Here is a 19331-nt window from a genome sequence, read left to right on the forward strand (position 1 = left end):
ACTCCCCCAAAGAGAGCGAGTCCAGTACGGTTACGTCAATCACGTATCTACGACATTTGCTTATTCTATCCACCAAGCTTCATCACGATTCCTCCATTCTAAGCGTTTTCCAAGATTTCCGATTTTCCCCTCCAACTCCCCTCAATGTCAACAGATGTGGTCGGGATTTGAAATAAGAGCTCTGAGACATAAATTTCTTCTAAATATTAAATTCCATTAAGTTCGGTCACCCGTTCTTAAGTTAAAAGTACCTCAATTTTTCTAATTTTTCCAAATTAAACGTATCAAGAATTTGTGCTTATTCTTCCCATCAAGTTTCATCCTGATCTCTCCACTCTAAGCGTTTTCCAAGATTTCCGTTTCTCTCCGCAAACCCCCTATGTCCCTGGATCTAATTCGAGTCGAAAATGAGGCACCTGAGACATAAGATCCTTCTATTTATCAAGTTTCATTAAGATCCGTTCACCTATTCGTAAGATAAAAATACCCAAGTTTTCACGTTTTCCAAGAATTCCGGTTTCCCCTCCAACTTCCCCAATGTCACAGGATCTGGTCGGAATTTAAAATAAGAGCTTTTAAGTACAAGATCCTTCTAAATATCAAATTTAAGTAAGATCTGATCACTCGTTCGTAAGTTACAAATATCTCATTTTTCCGAAATACCCCCCCCCCCAAACTCCACCAAAGACAGCAGATCCGGTCCGGTTATGTCAGTCACGTATCTTAGACTTGTTTTTATTCTTCCCATCCAGTTTCATCCTGATCTCTCCGCTTTAAGTATTTTCCAAGATTTCCGGCCCCCTAACTGCCGCCCCCCCCCCCCCCTAATGACGCTGGATCCAGTTGAGATCTGAAATAAGAGATCTGAGTTTTGTGGTGCTTCTAAATATGAAGTTTCATGAAGATCCGATAACTCTTTCGTAAGTCAAAATACGTCATTTTTTCTAATTATTCAAAATTAACCCTCCCCCCAACTACCCCAAAGAGAGCGAATCTGTTCCGGTTATGTCAATCATGTATCTAGGACTTGTTCTTATTTTTCCCACCAAGTTTCATCCCGATCCCTCCACTCTAAGTGTTTTCAGAGATTTTAGGTTTCCCCCTCCCAACTCCCCCCAATGTCACCAGATCCGGTCGGGATTTAAAATAAAAGCTCTGAGACACGATATCCTTCCAAAGTAGTAATAATAATAGCATTAGCAGTAGCAATAAGATGCAAATAATTTCTTTTGGTTAGTTCAACATCCGTAAATACATCATTTGCAGATGAAACAACGCTTAGCGTAATTGCGAAATATGTCGAGGATCTTATAGAGAATAAATAAAAAAAAAAGATTTTTTAACTGAAAGTAAGGAGCGACAATTAAAACTTATAGCGAGAAGAAATTACTCCGTATATGAAAGGGTCTGTTCCCTCCTCAACGCCCCGCTCTTTACGCTAAAGTTTGACTCTTTCTCTCAATGCTACATTTTAAAACAGTAAAAAACTTTAGCGTAAAGAGCGGGGCGTTGAGGAGGGAGCAGCCTTTTTCATATACGAAGTAATTTCTGTTCTTTTTAAATTTTAATGTCACTCCGTACTTTCAGTTAAAAAAAAACTTGTTTTTTTATTTAATTTCTGAACGTTTTTGAATCAATGCATGTTTTGATTTTGGTTCTAAGTAGATGAATAATTAAAACAAAATTTGTATATTTATTTTTTTGGCTAAATGGCTTTCTCATAGTTTTGACCGAAAGATTTTGAGAAAAAAGGAGCGGGAGAGGAGGCCTAGTTGCCCTCAAATGTTTTGATCACTTAAAAAGGCAACTAAAACTTTTAATTTTTTACTAACGTTTTTACGAGTTAGCTTACAAAACGAACTTCTGTATTCGTATTTTTTATTACGTATATGAGGGGGTTCACCCCTCGTTAGTACCTCGCTCTTTACACTAAAGCTTAGGTTTTGTCCCAATTCCTTAAGAATGACCCACGAATCACAAAGGCCGTAGAATAAATAGTTGAAATTACTAAAAATACTTTATCGTAAAGAGCGAGGTATTAGGAGGAGGTAAACCTCTCATATGCGTAATAATTTCTATTCGTTCAAAGTTTTAATGCTGCTCCTTACTTTCAGTTGAAAAACTTTTTCACATTTTTTTTTTTCATTTTTTTTTAATAATTCTAGAAAATCCTGTGCTCCTTACATGGAATTTTCTTCCCCTGTGACAAATTCCTCCATGTAAAGTTCCCCCAACGTATCCCCCTCTTCTCAACCCCTTCCCCAAACCAAATAATCCCCCTTAAAACGTCTGTACACTTCCCAATAACCATTACTGTATGTAAGCACTGGTCAAAGTTTGTAACTTGTAGCCCCTCCCACGAGGACTGTGGGGGAGTAAGTCGTCCCCAATGATATAGTTATAAGGTTTTTCGACTATGTTGAATAGAATGGCTATCTCAGAATTTTGACCCGGTGACTTTAGGAAAATAATTAGCATGGGAGGGGGCCTAGGTGCCCTCCAATTTTTTAGTCACTTAAAAAGGGCATTAGAACTGTTCATTTTCGTTGGAATGGACCCTCTCGCAACATTCTAGGACCACTGGTTCGATACGATCATCCCTGGGAAAAAATGCAGCAAAAAAAAACAAACAAACAAATAAACACGCATCCATGATCTGCCTTCTGGCAAAAAAACAAAATTCCACATTTTTATAGATAGGAGCTTGAAACTTCTACAATAGGGTTCTCTGATACGCTGAATCTGATGGTGTGATTTTATAAGATTCTATGACTTTTAGGGGGTGTTTCCCCTTATTTTCTAAAATAAGGCAAATTCTCACAGGCTCGTAACTTTTGATGGGTAAGACTAAACTTAATGAAACTTAAATATTAAAAATCAGCATTAAAATGCGATTCTTTTGATGTAGCTATTGGTATCAAAATTTCTTCTTTTGGAGTTTTGGTTACTATTGAGTCGGGTCGCTCCTTACTACAGTTTGTTACCACGAACTGTTTGATAACTATTGTAACTCTGAAGAATTTATCTCAGTTCATAAAGCATATTTTTCTTGCAGTGAATATTGAGAAGAGTAATTATATGATTTTTAGTCGTATTGGTAAAGTTGTAAATAATTGTCTTAGTATTCTTTTACAAGGTGTTTCCATTAGTCAGGTTAATCAATGTAGATATCTAGGGTTATATTTTCATGTAAATTTTAGTTGGATTCATCATTGCTAACTTGCATCTTCAAAATTGGCTCGCAGAGTTGGTACTTTAAGAAGATTTATTAATTTGTTTCCTCTACATGTTCTGAAAGCGATTTATTATTCAATTGTTCATCCTTATTTAGTGTATGGTGTTCATTGTATGCAAGCAATTTTTCTAGTCATGTGAAAGGGGTGCAGATTATGCAGAATAAAGCAATTAGAAGTTTGGGCGAGCATCTTGCGTGTGTCAGTACTAGAGATTGTTTTAGAGATTTAGATATTTTGAATATTGATCTTATTATGTCTCACCAGATTTTAATTTTTTATACCAGGTTTTGAATGGATTGTCTCCTCAGTATTTTAGAAGTTTTTATCAATGTAATTCAAATTATCCTGATTATTCTACTAGGAACTCTGAACAGTTGACTGGTGAAATCAGGCATACAACGCGATCTAGGTTTATGATTAAACATGTAGGTGTTTATGTTTGAAACTCAATTCCAGAGAGTGTTAGGTAGTTTGAAAACCTTATATTATTTAAAGCAAGAATAAAAAATTTATTTTTTGAATAAATTGTAAGTTTATCCCTTTTTTTAAGATGAGAGATGGCTGTTTAGAGATTGCATAGTGTTTTTCTTTGATTTTGAATGAATAGTTATCATTTGTATGTTGTTGTTTCGCTGCTGAATAAGGAAATTTTAGGTCCCTAAATTGAGCAGCATATTGTTGATTGCAAGTACAATTTTAGTAGTTTCTTTTTGATGAAATAAACGCATACCTACCTACCTACCTACCCTCGCAACAAGCCCTGTTCGTTTCAACTTTAAAACCAAACTATTCCTAACACATTACAGCAAGGTCATTTCAAAAACCTGAACACAGACGACATGTTGTGATTAAGTTGAACTTCACCCTTCCTCTAAATGACCTGAAAATTTTACCTTTATACCCTTAGGCATTGTTGTAATAGTAGTCACAGTAGTAGTCTTTGCATTATTAGTAATAGAATTAACAGTGATAGCAATAAAACTAGAAGCGAAAGTAATATTAATGCAACGCATTTACAAGCAGTTGTAATAGAAGTAGTACTTGAAGTGGTAGTAGTAAATGTAGCAGTGACAGAAGTATTACTATTAGCTTCCACATATTGCCTTTTTGTCAGATAATTTTCCCCTTTTAGCATTCCTTGAAAGTTCAAACTTAATACCCAATTTTGTTCTTGAGATACACGCTTTTGAAAATGTACATGCCCATAGCATCTTTTGTTTTAACTCAAATTTTTCCTCAATATTGTCAAAAGAGTAGTGAAGTAGTCAAGCTTCTGAGCAGTGATCTTATACACTAGAATATTGGAAACATCGGAGCTAAAATAGTGGACAGGCTTACAAAGCTTTAGACAGTGGCTCTATTCTCAGTCTTTGATAAAACTGATGAAGAATCATTTATTTCTTCTTTACTGTTATTGTTACACCTCGCGTCACTGTGCTTAAGACTTGTCATGGCCAATATTAAGTAGTTTATCGTTTTGACCTATTACAAGCGATTTTTCGGTTGAATAACTTCAATCGAATTTTGTTTCAAACAGCTCGTGGTAACGAACTGTAGTAAGGAGCGACCCTGCTCAATAGTAAACGAAACTCTAAAAAACGGACTTTTGATGCTAAAAGACACATCAAAAGAATTGGATTTTCATGCTGATTTTAAATATATAAGTTTTATCAAATTTAGTCTTTGTCATCAAAAGTTACGAGCCTGAGAACATTTGCCTTATTTTGGAAAATTGGAAGAAACACCCCCTAAAAGTTATAGAATCTTAACGAAAATCACATCATCGCATTCAGCGTATCAGAGAACCTTATAGCAAAAATTTTAAGCTCCTATCTACAAAAATGTGGAATTTCGTATTTTTTGCCAGAACGTTAGAGTGAGGGCTCACTCTAACGGGAATGAAAAGTTCTAGTGCCCTTTTTAAGTGACAAAAAATTGGAGGGCACCTAGGCCCCCTCCAACGCTCATTTTTTCCCAAAGTCAATGGATCAAAATTTTGAGATAGCCATTTTGTTCAGCATAGCTGAAAACCGTTATAACTATGTCTTTGGGGATGCCTTAATCCTCCACAGTTCCTGGGGGAGGGGCTGCAAGTTACAAACTTTAACCAGTGTTTACATACAGTAATGGTTATTGGGAAGTGTACAGACCTTTTCAGGGTTTTTTTTTGGTTTGGGGGTGTGGTTGAGGGGAGGGGACTATGTGGGAGGATCTTTCCTTGGAGGAATATGTCATGGGAGAAGAGAAATTCAATGAAAAGGGCGCGGGATTTTCTAGCATTGCTATAAAAAAAAAACAATGAAAAAATAAGCAAAAATTTTTTTTCAATTGAAAGTAAGGAGTAGCATTAAAACTTAAAACGAACAGAGATTATTACGCATATGAGGGGTTCTGAAAATACTTTAGCATAAAGAGCGAGGTGATTAGGGGGAGATAAATACGTCGCTCATTATACTAAAGTATTCTTAGTAATTTTAACTATTTATTCTACGGCCTTTCTGATTCAGGGGTTATTCTTAAAGAATTGGGACAAAACTTAAGATTTAGCGTAAAGAGCGAGGTATTACCGAGGAGACAAACCCCCTCATATACATAATAAAAATATAAGAATATAAAAGTTTGTTACGTAAGTTAATTCTTAAGTTAAGTATATTTTTTACTAATAAAAACGTTCGTTAAATATTAAAAGTTCTAGTTGCCTTTTTAAGTAACCGAAAAATTGGAGGGCAACTAGGCCTCCTTCCCCTTCCCTTATTTCTCAAAATCGTCTGATCAAAACAAAGAGAAAGCCATTTAGCCAAAAAAAGAATTAATATGCAAATTTCATTTTAATAATTTATGTGCGGAGAGCCAAAATCAAACATGCATTTGTTTTCATTAATAGGGTTCATCCACAATCTTGATTTGTGAATTTTTTCCTTTAACATTACCTAAATGTAACTTGAATTTCTGATGAAGAAATTCATCCTTTAGCATGCCAACTGTAAAATACAAATGAAATAAGACACATTTTATACGTAAATTTAGTTAAAATATAAATAAAAATCTAGTTTCTTTTTCCGATGATAGACTTAAGGTTTATGTACCCTGTGCAAGTTTTCGGTGTATTGTTTTCTGCAACGTAGTGGTTTTACTTTTCTAGAGTAATTACACGTTAAAATTTGCTATATATCTTCTTAAAATCAAAATATGTCAAAAGTTGGCCTTAAAATCGTCGAAAAAGGAACATTTTCTATTATATAAACAAATTTATATCAGTCCTAAAGTAAAGCTCCAGGTATTACCTTAATTCTGCCCCTGGAAATGGACAGAGATTCCAATTAGAGATTCCAATGATCTTGTTATTTTTGCAAAAGTTTCGACGCAAAATTGTGCATTTCAGGAAAACGTAAACTTTACATAAATGAACATCTAAGTGATTCTTTGGTTCTTAGTTCTTTGTGATAAAATTGTGCTGTTTAAAATCTTATTCCTCTTCTAATTGTAAAATAAATGATGTTAAATTTATAGTTATACACTTGATTTATCAAATTTCCCATGTGCGGAATTATTCCAATTATACTGCAATGTTGTAAAATTCGTTCCAAAAAAAATTGAGACACAAATTCAAATTTTAACGTAAGGAGTGGGAGGTGAGGAGGGGGCACTTCCCCTTCTATATGGAATAATTATTTTGTTTCAAGTTTTAAGCCCTTTAGCATGCCAACTGTAAAATACAAATGAAATAAGACACATTTTATACGTAAATTTAGTTAAAATATAAATAAAAATCTAGTTTCTTTTTCCGATGATAGACTTAAGGTTTATGTACCCTGTGCAAGTTTTCGGTGTATTGTTTTCTGCAACGTAGTGGTTTTACTTTTCTAGAGTAATTACACGTTAAAATTTGCTATATATCTTTTTAAAATCAAAATATGTCAAAAGTTGGCCTTAAAATCGTCGAAAAAGGAACATTTTCTATTATATAAACAAATTTATATCAGTCCTAAAGTAAAGCTCCAGGTATTACCTTAATTCTGCCCCTGGAAATGGACAGAGATTCCAATTAGAGATTCCAATGATCTTGTTATTTTTGCAAAAGTTTCGACGCAAAATTGTGCATTTCAGGAAAACGTAAACTTTACATAAATGAACATCTAAGTGATTCTTTGGTTCTTAGTTCTTTGTGATAAAATTGTGCTGTTTAAAAAATGATGCGTTGGGTGATTCAAACCAAATAATTAACAGTGTTATTTGTAGAAAAAAGGGGTATATGATAGTTTGCAGATGTAGATGAGGAAACTTTTACTTTTGGCTCGGGTAAAAAATTCTCTACCCAGGTCTTAACAGCTATGGCGTTCAAACCTCCACTGCTGAGAGCATATGGTAGTAATGGCTGGAGCGCACCTGTCTGCTGTGGCAAGGGCAGATCGATTTTGATATTTCTGCTGAAAAAAGCCCTAGCTTTTGACATTTTTTAGCAACAACGTTTAGGATGTACAGGCCTCCACTGCCAAGGATTTGATTATAATATTTATAACATTAGAAGGCCTCCTTAATGTAAATATTCCTTAGTCATTTCACAACCCATTAATAGTGGTCCCAACAGCATACAATTAATCGTAACTCGTAATGCATAGGAAGTATAGATATTCAATGTTAAGGACATGATTACATAAAAAAAACTAGTTTTTTTAACTGAAAGTAAGGAGCGACATTAAAACTTAAAACGAACAGAAATTACTCCGTATATGAAATGGGTTGTCCCCTCCGCAATCCCTCGCTCTTTACGCTAAAGCTTTTAATTGTATTAAAAAGCAGAATTGTGGCAAAGAGTCAAACTTTAGCGTAAAGAGCGAGGGATTGCGGAGGGGACAACCCATTTCATATACGGAGTAATTTCTGTTCGTTTTAAGTTTTAATGTTTTCACCTTGTTTTTTTTCACCGTTAGTTTTCACCTGTTTTCGCTTTATAGTTGTGTTATCTCTTAGCAGTTCTTTCGTTAGTTGAGTTATGGTTGTGGTATATATGTTTTATCGCTCGTATAGTTGTGTTATTTTCAAATTATACTCCATAATAGAGAGGCTCCGAACACCCATTATTGTATATTAAGCTCTGAATTTGACGTTTTTTTCTAACGTGACCAGATTTGTCCTGCGCCCTGCGCCCTTTTCATTGAATTTTTTTCCCCCATGACAGATTTCTCCAAGGAAAGATCCTCCCACATAACCCCTCCCCTCAACCCTAACCCCAAAACCAAAACAATCCCCCTGAAAACGTCTGTACACTTCCCAATAACCATTATTATATGTAAACACTGGTCGAAGTTTGTAACTTGCAGCCCCCCCCCCCAGGGACTATGGGGGAGTAAGTCATCCCCAAAGACATAGTTATTACGGTTTTCGATTATGCTGAACAAAATGGATATCTCAAAATTTTGATCTGTTGACTTTGGGAAAAAAATGAGCGTGGGAGGGGGCCTAGATGCCCTCTAATTTTTTTGGTCACTTAAAAAGGGCACTAGAACTTTTCATTTCCGTTAGAATGAGCCCTCTTGCAACATTCTAGGACCACTTGGTCGATACGATGACCCCTGGGGAAAAGAAAAAAAAAACAAAAAAAAAAAACAAACAAATAAACACGCACCCGTGATTTGTCTTCTGGCAAAAAATACAAAATTCAACATTTTTGTAGATAGGAGCTTGAAACTCCTACAGTAGGGTTCTCTGATACGCTGAATCTGATGGTGTCATTTTCGTTAAGATCCTAAGACTTTTAGGGGGTGTTTCCCCCTATTTTCCTAAATAAGGCAAATTTTCTCAGGCTCGTAACTTTTGATGGGTAAGACTAAACTTGATGAAATATATATATTTAAAATCAGCATTAAAATGCGACTCTTTTGATGTAGCTATTGATATCAAAATTCAATTTTTTAGAGTTTTGGTTACTATTGAGCCGCGTACCCTATAAACAAAAAATAGAACCGATTTTTGAGCGGGACTAGAACGGAGGTGAATATAGAAATTAGCTTTAAAATGAGGTCTTAAATCCTGTTGTGTTGTTCAGTGTCACACTAGGAGTGACAAGGGAAAAAAAGGACATCAATAGTGCCCTTGTGAAAAAGGGGTTTTCCTTGTTGCTAAATATGGAGCACGTGAATTCTTCTTTAAGGGGTTTTCGATTATGACGACTACAATTCAGGAGTTTTATATCGAGCCGGTACCGGTTTTGAAGAATTTCGAGCTAATTTTTGAAATATCTATTGTTAGTTTTTGCAATAATATTGTACAAAAAATGATAATGGAAAAAATAGTTCTTATTTCTGAATCCGCTTCAAGTGACAATTCTTCTTCACTTGACATTTTTATTATTCAAAGCGCGTTTTTCAATTTTTTGTTACTGTTTGGACTTTACTAGGTTGCGGCGTATGCCACAACCATGATGCGCTCATGCCCATCTGAGGGTTTTCTTTTACCTAGTGCAATAGAAGATCGCAAATGTTTTTTATCACAATATTTAAATGTATACTTCACACATAGGACCTAGTAAAGAACAGATAGATGGAAATCAGGTAACGGAATTAATCAAATATGACTTCATATCACATGCAAAAATATGACATGCACAAAGCAAATATATTAGCTTTCAAGTGATCCCTTAAACATGGTGATCAACCTGGCTTTCAAGTGATCCCTTAGCACTATGATGTTTCAGCGCACCAATAGCGACAAAGAAAAAGAAAGGTGAATTTCTATGTTGCTCAAAACTGGGCATTTCAGTTCTCCTGTATGGGATTGCTACCTATAGTTATTCCAATCGTGAAGTTTTTATATTAATCCAGCACGTTTTTTCTGGTGTTTCAGCAAGGGTGTATTTAGCCTTTTGTTCCGGGGGAGGAGTGGGGTACGACAAATTACAAAACACATCCAAAATTTGTTTATATGCATTTGTATTTTTTTAATGAGTTATACGAACATTTTGGATGGAAGCTCAAACCCAGTAACAGCCCCCCCCCCTTCTGGATTCGACTTTGGTTCTAGGCTATTTTTGAAATTTCCCTAGGTTCGACTTACTAATAAACTTTATGGAAACAACAGTTACTATTTCTGTATTAACTTGGGTGAACTTTAAGAGGTATTAAATAAAAAAAAAGTTTTTGAAATGAAAGTAAGGAGCGACATTAAAACTTAAGACGAACAGAAATTACTCCGTATATGAAAGGGGCTTTTCCTCCTCGACACCCCGCTCTTTACGCTAAAGTTTTTTATTGTTTTAAAAAGTAGAGTTGCGAGAAAGAATCAAACCTTAGCGCAAGGAGCGGGGTGTCGAGGAGGAAAAGCCCCTTTCATATACGGAGTAATTTCTGTTCGTTTTAAGTTTTAATGTCGCTCCTTACTTTCATTTCAAAAAAACTTGTTTTTTTATTTAATTTCTGAAAGTTTTTGAATTAGTGCATGTCTGATTTTGGCTCTCCGTACATAAATTATTAAAATGAAATTTGCATATTAATTCTTTTTTTGGCTAAATGACTTTCTCTTAGTTTTGATAAAACGATTTGAGAAATAAGGGGTGGGGAAGGAGGCCTAGTTGCCCTCCAGTTTTTCGGTTACTTAAAAAGGCAACTAGATCTTTTAATTTTTAACGAACGTTTTTATTAGTAAAAAATATACTTAACTTAAGATTTAACTTACATAACAAACTTTTATATTCTTATATTTTGATTATATATATGAGGGGGTTTGTCCCCTCGTTAATACCTCGCTCTTCACACTAAATCTTAAGTTTTGTCCCAATTCTTTAAGAATGACCCCTGAATCAGAAAGGCCGTAGAATAAATAGTCGAAATTACTACTAATAATTTAGCATAAGGAGCGAAGTATTTATCTCCTCCTAAATACCTCGCTCTTTATGCTAAAGTATTTTTAGAACCCATCATATGCGTAATAATCTCTGTTCGTTTTAAGTTTTAATGCTTCTCCTTACTTTCAATTGAAAAAACTTTTTCGTGTTTATATTTTCATTGTTATTTTTAATAGTAATGCTAGAAAATCCTGCGCCCTTTTCATTGAATTTCTCTTCCCCCATGAAATATTCCTCCAAGGAAAGATCCTCCCATATAGCCCCCTCCCCTGAACCCCACACCAATACCAACACACCCAAACCAAAAAAATCCCCCTGAAAATGTCGGTACACTTCTCAATAACCATTACTGTACGTAAACATTGGTCAAAGTTTGCAACTTGCAGCCCCTCCCCCAGGGACTGGGGGGGGGATAAATCACCCCTAAAGACATAGTTATTATGGTTTTCGACTATGCGGAACAAAATGGTTATCTCAAAATTTTGATCCGTTGACTTTTGGAAAAAATGAGCGTGAGAGGGGGCCTAGGTGCCCTCCAATTTTTTTGGTAACTTAAAAAGGGCACTAGAACTTTTCATTTCCGTTAGAATGAGCCCTCTTGCAACAATCTAGGACCACTTGGTCGATACGATGGCCCCTGGAAAAAACAACAACAAACAAACAAACAAACAAATAAACACGCACCCGTGATTTGTCTTCTGGCAAAAAATACGAAATCCCACATTTTGTAGATTGGAACTTAAAATTTTTTTATAGTGTTCTCTGATACGCTGAATGCGATGGTGTGATTTTCGTTAAGATCCTATGACTTTTAGGGGGTGTTTCCCCCTATTTTCCAAAATAAGGCAAATTTTCTCAGGCTCGTAACTTTTGATGACAAAGATTAAATTTGATGAAACTTATATATTTTAAATCAGCATAAAAATCCGATTCTTTTGATATATCTTTTAGCATCGAAATTCCGTTTTTTTAGAGTTTTGTTTACTATTGACCCGGGTTGCTCCTTACTACAGTTCGTTACCACGAACTGTTTGATGAAATGGATATAAAATTTGATGATAAAATTGACGAGGTTGTTAAATGTGCAGTCAGACGTCATAAAAATGAGATGTTCTATTGATATATTTTAAAGAAAGAGTATTAAGGTGTGACATGAAATTGTGATATGGAAAGTGTTCGAGAGAATTGAGTAGAACCGTTTTAGAATGTGCTAACCATGATAAAATTACCGAAAGGGGTGCAGAAAAAAAAACAAAACAAAAAATCAGTCAATTTGGAAGTGAAGGAAAATTTATTTTGCAAAGAAAAGGGAAAGGCAGTTTTAAAGGGGTTAAAAAAAAGTCGAGCCTCAAGGCCTGGTAGCAGTGGCGTCATTTTATGAAAATGTGGGAGGAAAACATACATTTTTGAAAGCCTATGGGGTAGGGCAAGCTCGTCTGTTCTTTTTTGTTCCGTGAGAACACCAAAAAAAGGGTGTTGTGCAATGAAATTACCCCCTAAAGGATATATATTTTTTTTATTAAATCTAGGAAGGAGAGAGGGGGAAAATAAAGCCCATCGGAAGTGAAGTCGCTGGCTGATAATGGGGTAAATGAACCTTTTAGTGTGTTTAAGCCTGCCATATCTGACTTGCCAACTTTAACCTTCATTAATTAACCACCCCAGAATATTAACATTCAACACCAACCTCTCCAGATTTAATTTGTAAAAGCGAATAAATACTTACCCGGCAACTTGTTAACTGAGATCCTATGGACAATTAGGCTAATAAAAGATTAATTACTAGTATTCCAATATAAACTAATCCTATTTTCAAATCCCTTAAGGTGTGCCACATAAGTCTCCATATAGTTTTAATTTTGTTTTAATATTTTCAGCAGAAAAAACTGTAATTTAACATATGACGTCACTTAGCTTCACTTATCCTGCATTTTCCAAGGTTACCAGGTGTGATCAATCTGACAGCTAATCCGAAAAACTTCAACTAGCGATCTTCTTAATCTCTTGTGTCACTAATGGCTCGTGAAACATGGATCATGAATAAATAATTGGGCTTGACGTATAAAAATTTTTGGAGGGCTTCGTCTTACTATTTGGAAAGTGGTGGTTGCAGAGGTAGGTAAAGATTACTAAAGATGAAGAGGAGTTTTGAGAAAGGGAGGTAGTACTTAGTGATTTTAAGGAAAGTTCAATCAAGCCCCTTATAAGAAAGGTGATAAGAGTGGGTGACTTACATTAGCTTGATTCATGTAGAAACTATGTTACTTAGGATGATGAAGCTTTTTAGACTAAGATGTTGTGTAGAAAAAGTTTTAAGAGAAGAACAGTGTAGCCACAAGAAGGGGAGATGATGTATTGACAAGATTTTTATTCTTAGAATGACAATGGAGAAGTGTCTGAATCATCAGACCCCTTTAGTCCTCCGTTCTAAAGACCATGTTAAGGCATTTGATTTAGGCAACAGAAATATTTTATTGAAGTTCCTGTCATTGTATGGTAAAAAAAACATAACATAGAGACCAAATGCTTCCTTACTAAATACGAGCTATCCGGGGGCCCTTGATCACACAAAGGAAAAACGCTTCGGGCTTTTCTTAGCTCAAACCTAATAAAGACCGAAGACATTGTGAATTATGCGCCAGCTTCAACTTTCTCTGATACGTTTCTGTAAGGATGGTGCTAGAGCCAAGGCCCTATCCAGAAGAAGGTGGAAGTTAGGGGGGTTAGAACCCCCCCCCCCCAAATGTTTTTCCAACTCGTAAAAACGTAATAAAAATAAATATAAACGAATTTTTAATGTGTTTTTTTTTTGTACAACTCTCTCCTCGAAAAAAAATCCTTAAGTAAACCTTCCCCCCACCCCAAAAAAAGTGTGGATGGGGTCCTAGTTAGAGCCTCAGTTTTTTCTGATGATTCTACAGAAGCATCAGTTTCTTCAGATGAAATCATTCTGATTATATGACCTTATTGGCTCCGGAGGATCTTTATCGAACGGGACTTATTCTGGGCAGAACTCACTGAACTCAATGGAACTCATTGTAAGAAAACCGATGATATATAGATATACATCATTCTGTACGAAGAAAAGGATAATTTTATGGAAATTCCTGTGTTTCTACTTCTAATTACAATTTATTTTTAAACGTAAGAAAATGATTTTTTCACAAAATAATAGGAACAATGGGTAGTGCCGGAATTTCATTCCCATAGAATATGAAACTCGAAAAGTCAATTCCAGAAAAACAAAAACAACCGCAAAGCAACCCAACAGTGATGGAGTCATTCAAAGTTTAAAGGCCTTCGTGGAGTTGGTGAAGTGAGTGGAGTTTACTCTTATTGTCTTCTTTTGTGCTTCTACGTTTCTTTCTCGTGATTAAATATAAAAAAAAACAAGTTTTTTTTAGCTGAAAGTAAGGAGCGACATTAAAACTTAAAACGAAAAGAAATTACTTCGTATATGAAAAGGGCTGCTTCCTCATCAACGCCCCGCTCTTTACGCAAAAGTTTTTTACTGTTTTAAAAAGCAGAGTTGAGAGAAAGAGTCAAACTTTAGTGTAAAGAGCGGGGCGTTGATGAGGAAGCAGCCCCTTTCATATACGAAATAATTTCTGTTCGTTTTAAGTTTTAATGTCGCTCCTTACTTTCAGCTAAAAAACTTGTTTTTTTTTATTTAGTTTCTGAACGTTTTTGAATCAATGAATGTTTTGATTTTGGCTCTCCGTAGAGGAATAATTAACACGAAATTTGCAAGTTTATTTATTTTTTTTTTGTTTTTGGCTAAATGGCTTTCTCATAGTTTTGATCGAATGATTTTGAGAAAAAAAGGAACGGTTGAGGAAGCCTAGTTGCCCTGCGATTTTGTGGGTACTTAAAAAGGCAACTAGAACTTTTGATTTTTTACGAATGTTTTTATTAGTAAAAGATAAACGTAACTTATAAATTAGCTTACGTAACAAAATTTTGTATTCTCATGTTTTTATTACATATATGAGGGGTTCACCCCCTCGTCAGTACCTCGTTCTTTACACTAGAGATTAAATTTTGTCCCAATTCATTAAGAATGACCCCTGAATCACAAAAGCCGTGGAATAAATAGTTGAAATTACTAAAAATACTTTAGCGTAAAGAGCGAGGTATTAGGAGGAGGTGAGCCCCTCATATGCATAATAATTTCTCTTTGTTTTAAGTTTTAATGCTGCTCCTTACTTCCAGTTGAAAAAACTTTTCATATTTATTTTTTCATTGTTTTTTTTTAAATAATGCTAGAAAATCCTGTGCTCCCTTCAAGGAAATTTTCTTCCCCCATGACAAATTCCTCGATGAAAAGTTCCCCCGACATATCCCCCTCTTGTCAACCCGTCCCCCCAACCAAACAATCCCCCTGAAAACGTCTGTACACTTCCCAATAAGCTCTACTATATGTAAGCACTGGTCAAAGTTTGTAACTTGTAGCCCCTCCCACGGGGACTTTGGGGGAGTAAGTCGTCCCCAAAAACATAGTTATAAGGTTAAACTTTTCATATTTATTTTTTATTTCTTTTTAAATAATGCTAGAAAATCCTGCGCTCCCTTCATGGAAATTTTCTTCCCCCATGACAAATTCGTCGATGGGAGGTTCCCCCAACATATCCCCCTCTTGTCAACCCCTCCCCCAACCAAAAAATCCCCCTGAAAACGTATGTACACTTCCAAATAAGCATTACTATATATAAGCACTGGTCAAAGTTTGTAACTTGTAGCCCCTCCCACGGGGACTCAGGGGGAGTAAGTCGTCCCCAAAGACATAGTTATAAGGTTTTTCGACTACGCAGAATAAAATGGCTTTCTCAGAATTTTGATTCGTTGACTTTGGGAAAATAATTAGCGTGGGAGGTGGCCTAGGTGCCCTCCAATTTTTTTGGTCACTTAAAAAGGGCACTAGAACTTTTCATTTCGGTTAGAATGAGCCCTCTCGCAAGATTCTAGGACCACTCGGTCGAAACAATCACACCTAGGGAGAAAAAAACAAAACAAAAAAAAAACAAAAAAAAACAAACAAACAAATAAACACGCATCCGTGATCTGCCTTCTGGCCAAAAATACAAAATTCCACATTTTTGTAGATAGGAGCTTGAAACTTCTAAAAAAGGGTTTTCTGATACGCTGAATCTGATGGTGTGATTTTCGTTAAGATTCTATGACTTTTGGGTGGTGCTTCCCCCTATTTTCTAAAATAAGGCAAATTTTCGAGGGCTCGTAACTTTTGATGTGTAAGACTAAACTGGATGAAACTTATATATTTAAAATCAGCATTAAAATGCGATTCTTTTGATGTAGCTATTGGTATCAAAATTCCATTTTTTGAGTTTTGGTTACCATTGAGCCGGGTCGCTCCTTACTACAGTTCTTTACCACGAACTGTTTGACCAAAAGAGAAGCTATTAAAGCTAGACGCTTAAAATATTTGGCTCTTTGACTGGTATAATATAATGTAGTTGGTGCTGTTTCACCCCATTCGTGCCTTAAATATGTATGAAACCGAAAAATATGTTGATTTTAATTACAAATAAACACAGTTCTATTATAGAAAAACAGCTTATGCTTACAGTTCTGATTCACCAACTCTATCAGAATACTGAATTGGAAGCAATGACATGGTGCTCTTTTAAATCGAAATACAAGAAGACAGATGTGTATCGAACGATTATCCGTAGTTTAAAGTGTTATTACCATTCTAGGAATCATGACCCTTGGATGTAGTTTATTATCTATTTTATTTTCCCACATTGATTCTTTTGGATTAAGATAATGTCCAGGCAAACTACCACACTTTGAACTATTTCTTCTGGTTACGTTGTTATTTTGTCGTTGATAAGCACTATTGTTAGTGTATCAGAAGAAAGTTTTGTTGAAAAAATTGCAGATCTAGAAAATACAGTCTTTATTTCTCACTTCTAGTCTTTATTGGGGTTTTAGCGTTGTCACTAACTTGGTATAAAGACCGTATCGCCTCGGGATATACATTGATGATGAAGCGTCAAAGATAGTGGCTATCCTCTGCCCATGTGTGGTTGGGTTTTTTTTATTTTTGCTTATTCATTGGCTACAACTAAATTTGTTGCTTTACTTTTTTTCATTGGTGAGCATTTTCTTCGCCTTAGCATCGCTCACCTTATTTTGGCTGTAAACCATTTGGAACCTTTGGCAGGTGTTCTCGCTCGACCAATGGTAGAACTGCTTGAAAGAAACTACAATGGACGTGAACCTGTTGATTCTATTTTAGATTAAATAAAAAAAACAAGTTTTTTTAAATGAAAGTAAGGAGCGACATTAAAACTTAAAACGAACAGAAATTACTCCGTATATGAAAGGGGCTTTTCCTCCTCGACACCCCGCTCCTTACGCTAAAGTTTTTTATTGTTTTAAAAAGAAGAGTTGCGAGAAAGAATCAAACTTTAGCGCAAGGAGCGGGGTGTCGAGGAGGAAAAGCCCCTTTCATATACGGAGTAATTTCTGTTCGTTTTAAGTTTTAATGTCGCTCCTTACTTTCATTTAAAAAAACTTGTTTTTTTTATTTAATTTCTGAAAGTTTTTTAATTAATGCATGACTGATTTTGGCTCTCCGTACATAAATTATTAAAATGAAATTTGCATATTAATTCTTTTTTTGGCTAAATGGCTTTCTCTTAGTTTTGTTCAGACGATTTTGAGTAATAAGGGGTGGGGAAGGAGATCTTGTTGACCTCCAATTTTTCGGTTACTTAAAAAGGCAACTAGATCTTATATTTTTAACGAACGTTTTTATTAGTAAAAAAAAATACGTAACTTAAGAATTAACTTACGTAACAAACTTTTATATTCTTATATTTTTGATTATATATATGAGGGGGTTGGTCCCCTCGTTAATACCTCGCTCTTCACACTGAATCTTGTTTTATCCCAATTCTTTAAGAATGACCCCTGAATCAGAAAGGCCGTAGAATGAATAGTTGAAATTATTTAAAAAAATTTTAGCATAAAGAGTGAAGTGTTTATCTCCTCCTAAATACCTCGCTCTTTATGCTAAAGCATTTTTAGAACCCCTCATATGCGTAATAATCTCTGTTCCTTTTTAAGTTTTAGTGCTTCTCCTTACTTTCAATTGAAAAAACTTTTTCATGTTTATATTTTCATTGTTTTTTTTTATAGTAATGCTAGAAAGTCCTGCGCCCTTTTCATTGAATTTCTCTTTCCCCCATGAAATATTCCTCCAAGGAAAGATCCTCCCATATAGCCCCCTCCCCTGAACCCCACACCCAAACCAAAAAAATCCCCCTGATAACGTCGGTACACTTCCCAGTAACCATTACTGTATGTAAACATTGGTCAAAGTTTGTAACTTGCAGCCCCTCCCCCAGGGACTGTGGGGGGTACGTCATCCCCAAAGACATAGTTATTATGGTTTTCGACTATGCGGAACAAAATGGCAATCTCAAAATTTTGATCCGTTGACTTTGGGAAAAAAATGAGCGTGGGAGGGGGCCTAGGTGCCCTCCAATTTTTTTGGTCACTTAAAAAGGGCACTAGAACTTTTCATTTCCGTTAGAATGAGCCCTCTTGCAACACTCTAGGACCACTTGGTCGATACGATGACCCCTGGGGAAAAAAAAAACAAAAAACAAAAAACAAATAAACACGCACCCGTGATTTGTCTTCCGGCAAAAAATACGAAATTCCACATTTTTGTAGATTGGACCTTGAAATTTTTTCTATAGGGTTCTCTGATACGCTGAATGCGATGGTGTAATTTTTGTTAAGATCCTATGACTTTTAGGGGGTGTTACACCCTATTTTCCAAAATAAGGCAAATTTTCTCAGGCTCGTAACTTTTGATGACAATAACTAAACTTGATGAAACTTATATATTTGAAATCAGCATAAAAATCCAATTTTTTTGATATATCTTTTAGCACCGAAATTCCGTTTTTTAGAGTTTCGTTTACTATTGAGCCGGGTCGCTCCTTACTACAGTTCGTTACCACGAACTGTTTGATAAGTTCCATGAATTTTTTGAATGCTGCGGGATAGATGATTTTAAAGGATTTCCAATAGATTTTGGTGAATACTATAATAACAATTATACGGGCCTACCTACATCTTGTTGTAGAAGAGCAGCTGGCAGCGAAAAAGTATGCAATACAAGAAATCCCATAGAAATCTATTACTTGGGCTGTGATCAAACATTTGCCGAAATGGTAGAAGAATATGGGTTATGGCCCAAGGTATTAGATTGTTGC

General features: G+C 35.4%; 1 protein-coding gene across 7 annotated transcripts in view; it reads right to left on the reverse strand.

The window, feature by feature from the left end:
• Positions 1-19331, reverse strand: part of LOC136031369 (A disintegrin and metalloproteinase with thrombospondin motifs 9-like) — a 466037-nt gene that overhangs the window by 52092 nt on the left and 394614 nt on the right. The window lies entirely within an intron of this gene.

Source organism: Artemia franciscana, chromosome 1 (genome assembly GCF_032884065.1).
Source record: "Artemia franciscana chromosome 1, ASM3288406v1, whole genome shotgun sequence".
NCBI classification, from domain to species: domain Eukaryota; kingdom Metazoa; phylum Arthropoda; class Branchiopoda; order Anostraca; family Artemiidae; genus Artemia; species Artemia franciscana.